Source organism: Megascapheus bottae, chromosome 14 (genome assembly GCF_031878675.1).
Source record: "Megascapheus bottae isolate mThoBot1 chromosome 14, mThoBot2.hap1, whole genome shotgun sequence".
Classification (NCBI taxonomy): Eukaryota; Metazoa; Chordata; class Mammalia; order Rodentia; family Geomyidae; genus Megascapheus; species Megascapheus bottae.
In genome coordinates this window covers 48,679,668-48,691,403 of record NC_143522.1, presented here as the reverse complement: position 1 = coordinate 48,691,403, position 11,736 = coordinate 48,679,668, and the positions used below count along the sequence as shown (strand labels likewise).

At 44.6% G+C, this 11,736-nt stretch overlaps 1 pseudogene across 1 annotated transcript; it reads left to right on the top strand.

The window, feature by feature from the left end:
• The first annotated feature begins 180 nt into the window (after window positions 1-180).
• Window positions 181-7,423, top strand: LOC150055219 (mitochondrial import receptor subunit TOM22 homolog; annotated as a pseudogene). Its single transcript, XR_016537687.1, has 2 exons — window positions 181-354; window positions 7,057-7,423. The product of XR_016537687.1 is annotated as a mitochondrial import receptor subunit TOM22 homolog (transcript).
• Window positions 7,424-11,736: the final 4,313 nt, after the last annotated feature.

The following is an 11,736-nucleotide window of genomic DNA, read 5'->3' as shown; positions in this document are numbered from 1 at the left end:
CCCCGCCCGCGCCCCAGCCAGCGCCCGCCCCGCCGGGCCGGCGCTCATTGGCCAAGCCGCCACCGCGCGTCGCTCCCGCCCCCTCTCCCGTGACCCCCTCCCCCACTCCGGCCGGAGAACGGTCCCCGCGAGAGCGCCCCACTTCGCCCCGCCCCGTGATGGGCGGGAGCGGAGGCGGAGGGCCGGGCGGTGGCAGCTGCGGTTCGGAGGGCCAGTGAGGCCTGCCCCGGGGACCGTCGGTTCTCCTGGACCCGACTCAGAGGCTCGGCCAGGAAATGACCGGTGAAATACCTAGTTCTCCCTCTGGCATCTTTCTGAGCAGAGGAATTAAAAGACTGAATGAAAACGTGCTGGGTGGGTTACCTCGTGCCATCAGCTGTGTAGTGTTCCCCTGAATGCATAAGGGAGAATAATAAGGGGAAGGGCGTGGGGAGGGTGGAAGTGGGGGTCACACCCCTCCCCCAGGCAGCTCTAGGAGAGCTCTCCCTTGCACACCCAGTGAAAGACAGCAGAATTTACAGTAAATATCTCACTGCCTTTAGGGCCGATAGATTCAAGCCATGTGAAGTAGGCTAAGCCGCACACAGGTTGGCAAATGACAGGCAGCTTGAGGCCGGTGTGCAGGTGGGTGGGACCGGGGTGAGGAATGGCAGGCTGGTGAGCCATAGAAGGCCCTGAAATCGTTTGGAACAGGATGGGACAGACACGTATGCTTTTCCTCATGCTGCTTGTGGCTGCGCACAGAGTAGTCTGACTTTATAGCTCATTTTCTTACAGCTCCAACTGATAATATAAATATCCACATGGGGGGCCGGGAGTTTGGCCTAGTGGTTAAAGTGCTTGCCTAGAATGCATGAAGATCCGGGTTCGAGTCCTCGGTACCACATGTAGAAGCCGGAAGTGGTGCTGAGGCTCAAGTGGTAGAGCTCTAGCCTTGAGAAAGTCCAAGGACAGTGCTCAGGCCCTGAGCTCAAACTCAGGACTGGCAAAAAAAAAAAAAAAGAAAAAAAGAAAAAAAAAGAAAAATAAATATCCACATGGCTCTTGGCAGAAAAAGGGTTCGTCACCCCGTGAGATACACTCAGAAAGGTCCAGTTCTAGCAAATGAACCAGAAATATTTCCGCTCTCCATCGGAAATTCTTTGCACTGTTAGCATCTGAAATGACACATTAGATGGCCTGCAATTTATACGTTTTAAAAGGCCCTAGATTAAATATCCTACTGCTCAGATTTTGTCTTTTCATGATAGATAACTCTTCACTCATTTAAAAATATCAAGTGTTGGGCAGGGAATATGGCCTAATGGTAGAATGCTTGCCTAGAAAGCATGAAGCCCTGGATTCAATTCCTCATTACCACATACACAGAAAAAGCTGGAAGTAGTGTTGTGGCTTAAGCGATAAAGTGCTAGCCTTGAGAAAGCTCAAGGACAGTGCCCAGGCTCAGAGTTCAGGCCCCAAGACTGACAAAAATATATATAGATAAATAGAGAGAGAGAGAGAGAGAGAGAGAGAGAGAGAGAGAGAGAGAGAGAGAGAGAGAGAGAGGAGAGAGAGGAGAGAGAGAGTTGTTTAGGAGCCAGTTGGACAGAGATAAGTCTTCATGAAGTCAACTAGGAAAGAGAGGCAAATTAACTGATTACAGTGAAGTGTGGAAAAGGGCATATTTATGCTATGCAATAGCTCAGAGAAAAATCAGACTGGGATTGTGGAAGGCTTTTGGAAAACAGACTAGTGCTTAAGTATTGATGGAAAAGTAGGAATCAAAACATGAATGATACTGGGGAGGAGAGGGACACATAAATCTAAGTTCCGGAACTGATATCCTTCCGTGAAAGCCTGATGTTTCATGGGTAAGGCTAAGAGGCAACCACTGGTTGCAGTCCAGGAAACAAGATTTACATTCACTCTCAGCACATCTTTCAAATACATGTGATTAAGCCAAGCCTTGGGATAGCCAGTGATGCAGGTCTTGGAAGCAAGGGACAGTACATATACAACCCGACCTCAGAACCCTCTGTCCAGAGAGAAGGAGGGTAGAAAAGCCCATGTGAGCCTGGGGTTTCTGGTCACTGAAAAGTAGCTATGTGCAAAAGCTAAGTGGCACAATTAGGTCTGAGTTGAATGTGGGAAAAAAAAAACAGTACAAACTGTGATACCTTTAAAACAAAAGAGAGATAGCCACTTAGCTGTATTCACAAATGAGGTCAGTGCCTGACTGACACCTAATAAACATAACAATGTTGCCAACATTTATTATAGATCTGGTTACCAACTAATTTTATATTTGTGACAAGGTTAACCAAGGGACATTTGAGCACTTGCCTGTTTGTATATGCTTTTTATACTACAAGAAACATTTACTGCCAGGCGTAGTGACTCACGCCTGTAATCCTAGCTACTCAGGAGGCTGAGATCTGAGGATCAAGATTCAAAACCAACCCAGGCACAAAAAGACCTGAGACTTTCTTTCTTTCTTTCTTTCTTTCTTTCTTTCTTTCTTTCTTTCTTTCTTTCCTTCCTTCCTTCCTTCCTTCCTTCCTACCTTCCTTCCTTCCTTCCTTTCTTTTTCTGAGACTTTTATCTCCAGTTAACCTATAGAAAATGGGAAGTGGGACTTGGCTCAAGGGTAGGGTGGTAGCCTTGAGCTGAAGAGATAAGGGACAGCGCCCAGGCTTAGTTCAAGCCCCATGACCCACCAAAAAGGGCCAGGAGTTTGGCCTACTAGTAGAGTGCATATCTAGCATGCACGAAGACCTGGGGTCGATTCCTCCGTACCACATACATAGAAAAATCCAGAAGTGGTGCTGTGGCTCAAGTGGTAGAGCGCTATCCTTGAGAAAGCCCAAGGATAGTGCTCAGGCCCTGAGTTTAAGCCCCAGGAACTGGAGAAAAAAAAAAAGAAAAGAAAGAAAAATTGACTAGCTAGCACTTTTTCTCTAGGATAAATATTCTTAAGCCCTCTGGCTCTTTTCCCCCTCCATTCTCCGCCATGCTCTGAAATGCTCCAGAGATTCTTCCACTCCCAACTCTCACAGCCCTACTTAGCACTTCACATTTTCTCCAGCCTCCAGCCATTTTTAATCCACAGGCTGTTCCCTCCACTTGAACTTGAAATATGGCCTTCTCTCGAAGGTTCTCAAAACTCTCCTCTCCACTTTATTTCCTGAGCCCCAAAGACAATCACAATTAGTCTTTATAGCCCTGTTGAACTATTCCTCATCACCTCCTTTGACTCATCCCCATGCTTTTTAGAATAAGAGTAAGGGGAAAAAAAGGTTCATTCTTGGTTTCTACCATACTGCCCTGTCCAACCTCATCTTGGAATTCTGCACCCTTGATTTCCTTAAAAAAAAAAAAAAAATTTCATCATCCCTAAAATCCTATTGGCCTCTCTGCATCTCAAAACTCACACCTGTTCTCAGTTTGTTCCTACCACCCTCTCAATCCCAAATATTTCCTCATGCATTTAATTCTGGTGGTAGAATATATTTAAATATAATTAAAGCAATAAGCTATCTTTAACTGAAGGAAAGAGTTTATTCAAATACCCATCTTCACTGAGGGGAAGAGGGAAGAGAGAAAGAGAAAATATCCAGATAAAAACTGAGGAGAGGGCCGGGAGTTTGGCCTAGTGGTTAAAGTGCTTGCCTAGCATGAGCGAAGACCCGGGTTCAATTCCTTGGTACCACATACATACAAAAAAGCTGGAAGTGGTGCTGAGGCTCAAGTGGTAGAGCTCTAGCCTTGAGAAAGTCCAAGGACAGTGCTCAGGCCCTGAGCTCAAGCCCAGGACTGGCAAAAAAAAAAAAAAAAAAAAAAAATCGAGGAGACTGGGATTCAGGAGAAAAAGCCAGAAACCCCAAGGATGCTAAACAAGCTGAGGACGAAGGCTGGAAAAAATTTAAAAGGCTAAGGAAGCAGAAGAAATCGAGGCTGTTGCAGCAAAAAAAAAAAAAAAAAGGAAGATGAGGAGATACTTGCTAGAAAGATGAGACTCTACGGTTTTATTTTGTTTATGCTAGAACTGGGGCTTGAACACAGGTCCTTGCGCTTCCTTGCTCAGATTGCTTATTTAGTTGGTGCTCTACCACTTGAGCCATGTCTCCAGCCCAGTTTATTTTTTTGTCAGTCCTGAGGCTTGAACTCTGGGTCTGGGCAATGTCCTTTAGCTTCTTTGGCTCAAAACAAGAGTTCTACTACTTAAATCACAGCACTACTTCCAGCTTTTTCTCGGTGTGTGGTACTGAGGAATCAAACCCAGGGCTTCGAGCATGCTAGGCAAGCACTCTACCACTAGGCCACATTCCTGGCCCCTAACCCAGTTTTTGTTGTTGTTGTTGTTGCTGTTTCATTAATGGAGCTTGCACTCGAGGGTTCTAGCTTCTTTTGTTCAAGGCTGATGGTCTACCACTTGAGCCACAGCTCCACTACCCTCTTTTTGGTGTTTAATTGAAGATAAGAGTCTCTAAGATCTGCTAGAGCTAGTTTGAACTTTGAACCTCAAAGCTCAGCCTCCTGAGTAGCTAGGATTACAGATGGAGCCACTGATACCCAGAATGCATTTGCTGATAATTTGAGACTGAGTCTTGCAGACTTTTCAGCCCAGGCTGGATTTCAAACTGTGCTCTGAAGATCTCAGCCTCCTGAAGAGAAGACACCAGGCCCAGACCTTGTCATTTTACTATAGCTTTAGATAACTCCCAACATGAAAATAAAACAATTTACCTCTAAGCCTTTCTGTGAAAAATTAACCATTTTGACAGGCGATCATCAGTTTTAGAGTGCTTAATTAAAATCTAAACAGCAAATGTAAGAGATTGGGCTGTTTTAGGAAGATCCTTAAGTTGATCCACAGTTCACCTCTGAAACAGAATTCTACAAAAGAATCACTTGATCAAGTAACTCCCCTTCAGTGACTCTAAAAATTACATTTAGTAGGTTTTGGCTGGTGCCTTGTGAGTTGGACATAATTACATTAATTAAAGGTTCTGGAAGTATTTATTCCAAACCTAAGTCAGAGATGATTTACAGCTGTTTTAATTAAACATCTGCTCGTTAAAGCAAATTAGTGTTTGCTCTCACTGAGGCTATAATGCTTAGCTTCTACTGCCCAATCTCAACACCATCTGGAATGTTCATTATATAGGCCAACTACTTCATATCACTATATCACACCATACATTACCTCATTATCATTCTATTAATTGTATACAATAAATCTGAATTATCTGAAACTGCCCTAATGCACTATAATTTTATAAATTATACATACAATAAAGTCCAGATTATCTATTATTATCCTATAAATTCTAGGAATTAATCCCTCTGATATCTTCCCAACATAAATCTTTTGGCAAGATAACATTCAACTAGTTTCAGTACTAGTTGTTGATAGGTGCCAGTGGCTCATGTTATAATTCTAGCCACTCTTAAAGATTAAGAACTGAAACCAGAGCTGGGAATGTGGCTTACTGGTAGAATGCTTGCCTTGCATGCATGAAGCCCTGGGTTCCATTCCTCAGTACCACATAAGAAAAAAAAACACAAGCCAGAAGTACTACCATGGCTCAAGTAGCAGAGTGCAAAAGAAGCTCAGGGACAGGCCCAAGCCCTGAGTTCCAAGTTCCAGGACTGGCCAAAAAAAAACAAACAAAACAAAACAAAACAGCTGGGCTCAGTGGCTCATATAACCCTAGCTACTCAGGGGGCTGAGATCTGAGGATTGAGGTTCAAAGCCAGCCCTGGCACTAAAGTCCATGAGACTCTTATCACCAATTAAACACCAGAAAACCGGAAGTGGTGCTGTGGCTCAAGGGGTAGTGCAGTAGCCTTGGGCTGAAGAGCCCTGGGACAGCGCCCAGGCCAAAAGTACAAGCTCTACAACCGACAAAAAATAATAATAATAATAATAAATTAAAAAAAGATGGGCTGAGAATATGGCTTAGTATTAGAGTGTTTGCCTAGCATGCATGAAGCTCTGGGTTCAATCCCTCAGTATCTGGGTTCAATTCCTCAGTACCACATAAACGGAAAAGGCCAGAAGTGGTGCTGTACCTCAAATGATAGAGGGCTGACCTTAAACAAAAGCTCATGGAGTTCAGGCCCAGGACTGATGAGAGACAGACAAACAGACAGACAGACAGACAGAAAGACAAGACAGGCAGGCAGGTGGGCAGGCAGGCAGACAGACAGACAGACAGACAGACAGAGACAGAGATAGACACAGAGAAAAAAGGCTATAGAGTTACTATGTTTTAAGCCTGGTGTTTGCTTCTATATATTTGGAGGTAGAGACAAGGAACATAAGGGTTCAAAGTAGCTCAAGAATGAATTTCTTGAAACGTCATGTCAACCAATACCTAGATGCAGTGGTATACAATATCATCCCAACTATGTGGAAGGATGAGATTAGGAGGATAGCAGTTCCAGGCCAGCCTTTACAGAAAAATTCTCTAGATTACATCTCAATAAAAAAAGAAGCTAGACATGGTGGTCCTGTCATCCTAGCTGTAACAATAGTCTAATATAGATGGATTTCCATCCAGACCCGGACAGGAAGTGAGACCCTGTCTCAAAACTGCTAGTGCCTAAAGCCCTGGGGATGTGCCTTAGCAGAAGAGACTCTTCCCAAAAGTCCTGAGTTCAAAAACTAGTATAGCAGGGGGTGGGGGAGAGAAGAGATAGTTCAGGGATGTATATGTGCTTCAAGTCGTAGAACGCCTGCCTAATAAATAGGAAGTCATCAATTCAAACTTCAGTCCTGAATTCAAAAAAATCAAATCAACTCAGGAGGCTGAGGATCATGGTTCAAAGCCAGCCCAAGCAGGAAAGTCCATGAGACTCTTATCCCCAATAAACTACCCAGAAAAGCCAGAAGTGGCACTGTGGCTAATGTAGTACAACACTACATTGAGAGGGGGGAAAAAATAAAGCTCAGAAACAATTCCCAGGTGCTGAGTTCAAGCCCCAGGATGGGGGTGGGGGGGAAAATCAAAGAAGTTATTCTATGTCACTTTCTATCAGACTATAAAAGGCAAAAGAGGTCTCTTCCAGCCATGGCCACCGCCGTGTCCCCGGACCAGCTGCTCCCGAAAGGCGAAGCGGAGAAGACCCAGGAGGAGCTGGAGGAGGAGGAGGACTCTGGGGGCTGACGGAGATGTTCCTGGAGAGGATCCGTCCGCGGCTGGCGCCACCTTTGATCTCTCCGTCTTCGTGGCTCAGAAAGTGTACAGGTTTTCCAGGGCAGCCTTGTGGATTGGGACCACTTCCTTTATGATCCTGGTTCTTCCTGTTGTCTTTGAGACTGAAAAGTTGCAACAGCAACAGCAGCAGCTGCAGCAGAACAGATACTTCTAGGGCCTAACACAGGGCTATCAGGAGGAGTGCCAGAGCCCTGCCTTCCCTTCCTGGAAAGATCTAGATTGTCATGCTATGTTTGAGAAGTCTAGGTGGGAGAACTTTGAGATTCAGTTATGTTTGAACTGCTGATTATTTGGATTTCTTTTTCCTTCTTAAATTTTGGCACGATGATCTGTCCAAGCCCGTGGGTGGGAATTCTCCAGACCTCATTGTCTCAAGGAAAGACCCATCTTGTAACTTTGCCCTCCATGCTGTCCTCATTCTGATACCACAGTGCTGTCATGTGGATGGTTATTCCAGTGCTGGCTCTCATCCCTTGCAGTAAATTGCTCTCCTCACTACCCATTCTAGGGTAGAAGCTAATGCCAGTGGGAGAGCAGCACCCCTGGCTTTTTTTTTTTTAAAGATGGAGGTATTGGGGATAAACATGCACACGATACAAAACGGACAAAATGCATTGGAGCAGTAGTATATAGCAGCCACCTGGGATCTGTCAAAGGAACAAGGCTTGCTGAAGCCTTAGCTGTAGATGGGGACGATGGGGACGTTGGAGGACAGAGCAGGAGCTCATTTCCTCTGTACGTTTTGGCTATTAGCCCTATGTGTATGTGTGTGGTGTCTGTATGTTTAAAAAAAAAAAGTCAGTGCTCACTTTTTGTATTTAAATATTAAAAAAATAAATGATTCCACCTGAAAAAAAAAGGCAAAAGAAAAAAGTCCCTGTTATCATAGCTGTGGAAAGACCTTGACCAATATGAGAATCAGAAACTTCACTTCTGGAGACTTGCCCTAAGAGAATAAATAAATCCAGGCTGGTGATCAGAAGTATGGTCCATGGGTCCCAGTTTCTGGATCCTGCCATGCCATGTAGAATGACAGGCTCCCCTGAGCCCACCCTGCCCAGCCAACTTTTCCCCTTCAAGGTGCTCCACCAGGAAGTAAGAACCAAATGAATTCAGGTGCTGGTGGCTCACGTTTGCAATCCTTTTACTGAAGAGACTAAGATCTGAGATCATGGCTCAAAGCCACAATAGGCAGGAAAGTGTCTCCATAATATAAACAAACAACAACAAAAAGAATAGAAATCTAGCTGTGACTCAGTGGTAGACTGCTAACCTTGAGCAAAGAAAGCTAAGGGACAGCACCCAGGCCCTGAGTTCAAGCCCTAGGATTGGCATGCACACACACACACACACACATACATACCCCAAAAGTGGCCAAACGCCAGTAGGTCACACATGTAATCCTAACTACTCAGGAGGCTGAAATCTGAGGACCCAAGTCAGCCTGGGCAGGAAAAGTACCTGACAGTCTTAGCTCCAATTAACCACAGAAAACTGGAGTGGAGCTGTGGCTCAAGTGGTAGAATACTAACCTTGAGAACACTGAAGCTCATTTTACAGCATGCAAGCCCAGAGTTCATGCCCCACAACCAACAACAACAAAAAAAAAAAAAGGAGGAGGAGGAGGAGGAGGAAGAGAGAGGGGGGGGAGGGGGAGGGGGAGGGGGAGGGAGAGGGAGGGAGGGAGAGAAGGAGAGAGGGAGAGGGGGAGGGGGGGAGGAAACTTACAGACCAATATATAAACTTGGGGTTTTTTTTGAAGGGGTAAAAATCTCCATCCCTGGAACCCAGCATCTGCATAGTCACTGCTCACTGGAGGGGTGAGGAGGGGAATGTGCATACACTAATCACTGAGCTGTACATGACACACATTGGACCTATCTGTCTTTTGAACTCAGGGACTGAACACTCTCCTTGCATTTTCCTCAAGGCTAATGTTCTACCACTGGAGCCACAGCACGGCTTCTGGTTTTTCTATATATGTAGTACTGAGGAATTGAGCCCAGGTTTTCATGCATGCTAGGTAAGCACTTTATCACAAGGCCAAACTCCCATCCCCTGTCTTTGAGAGAAAATATATTCTCAACAAATATTAGCTGCATGGGTAAATGAAAGGATGATGAGCCCCAAGAATAATACACAGCAGGGCTGGGGATATGGCTTAGTGGTAGAGTGCATGCCTAGCATGCATGAAGCCCTGGGTTCAATTCCTCAGTACCATATTATCAGAAAAAGCCAGAAGTGGCTCTGTGACTTAAGTGGTTGAGTACTAACCATGAGCACAGAGACTCAGGGATAGAGTCCAGCCCTGAATTCAAGCCCCAGATTTCCCTCCCCCCAAAAAACAACAACAAAACAAACCGCAGCATCAGAAAAATAAACATATATGAGCCAGACATTGTATATACACCTGTAGTCCCAACACTCATGATCCTGAGATGGGAAATCACTTGAGTCTATGAGTTCAAGTCTAACCTGGGCAATGTTGCAAGATGAAGACTCAACAAACAAATGAATGATACAATTTTCTAAAGTCACTCTTAGTAACAATGAAACTATACTGACAGTATCTTCTGTGTTTTTTCCATAATACACATCTAATAATAATCAAAACTGAAAAAAATACTATTAGAAATGCACGCTTTTAAAAAATAGTGTCGGGGGACCGGGAGTTTGGCCTAGTGGTAGAGTGCTTGCCTAGCATGCACGAAGACCTGGGTTGGATTCCTTGGTACCACATACATTGAAAAAAGCTGGAAGTGGTGCTGAGGCTCAAGAGGTAGAGTGCTAAGCCTTGAGAAAGTCCAAGGACAGTACTCAGGCCCTGAGCCCAAACCCAGGACTGGCAAAAAAAAAAAAAACTTGTGATGGGCCGGGTGCATAGCCTAGTGGTGGAGTGCTTGCCTAGCATACACAAAACCCAGGTCCGATTCCTTGGTACCACATACACAGAAAAAGCCGGAAGTGGTGCTGTGGCTTATATGGAGGAGCACTAACCTTGAGCAGAAAGTATCCAAGGACAGTGACCAGGCCCAGACTTCAAGTCCCATGACTAACAACAAAACAACAACAACAAAAATAGAATTCAAAAGATATTTAAAAAATCAAATAACTAGAAACAAGTAGGTATCTAATTTGCTGATATGCTAGGTACTTGATAGGATAGTCAGCAAAACAACAAATGACAAGATTCTTGCCTGCCTTCTTTGCTTTCTCTAGGCTTTTTTTTTTTTTTTTTTTGCCAGGCCAGGGCATTGTCTCCATGCTTCTTTTTGCTCAAGCTAGCACTCTTACCATTTGAGCTATGCCACTTGCAGCTTTCTGTTTATGTAGTGCTGAAAAATTGAACCCCAGGCTTCACGTATGCTAGGTAAGCATTCTACCACTAAGCTATATTCCCAGCCCTGGGCTTTTTCTTTCATCCTTTTTAAGCCAGCCCAGCCCAGCTCAGAGATCACTTAATAAACTTTGCCAATGGGCAGGGCACATGATGTATGCTTGGGCCCTGAAAAGACTCAGTCTGGGAGATGATTTTTGGATGTCACTAAAGAAGGGTCATTGGGAATCATCCAGCACAGATGGAAGGAACAAACCCAATGAGCAGCTCCTGCCCCACAAGGAGATCCATCACTCATGTCAGCAGCAGTCTGCCTTGACTTTCATTCTGATCAGAATCGAGCTCCCTTCCCAGCTTGCTCAACTAGATCTTGGTGATTTCCATTCCAGTCACCAAATCCCACCATCTCCCAAGCATGACTTTGTTCATTGTCAATTTAGTCTCTGTACATTCCTCAGGCAATGCATGTGTTCTGCTTTAAACCAACAGTCCACCCAGGAGCAGTTCCTCCCGTAGATATCTAGAGGCATGTTGGACTGTCAGCTTGGTGTTTGCTTAGTGAGGAAAAGCCAGGAATGCTGCTAAATACCTCCTATGCCCACTATAGCTCCCTCCGAGACACGTGCTCACACACGCGCACACCGACTGAAAATTATCTAGTTCAGCCATGTCAATCATACCCAATTGAGAAACACTGCTTTAAGCTGAACTCAGGTTTTGTTTGGATTAGGAAATATTCCCAAATGAACCATACCCATCTCTGAGCATGCCTTTGTTTTTATTACCTCAGAACATACCATGTGTTATAAATTAACTTGTGAGTACAAGCTCAGAGAAGATCAGATAGGACTTAAGAAGTATAACAACTTCCTTGCTAACACTGCTTCATAAGCATCTGTTGCAAGTGAAAAAGTTGTCTTTTGTCAATTAGATGATGTTAATCTAACCAATCTTTTTATATCCATGAAGTTCACACCCATTTATTCAGCATAGACTGTGTACCAAAGCACTATTCTAGGCATTGGAGGCATACTAATCAATAGACACTATATCTGCTTCTGCAGTTGTTGTTTTGTCAGTCATAGGGCTTGAACTCTAGGCGTGGGCACTGTCAATGAGCTCTTCAACTCAAGGCTAGCACTCTACCACTTGAGCCACAGTTCTACTTCTGGCTTTCTGGTTAAGTGGAGATGA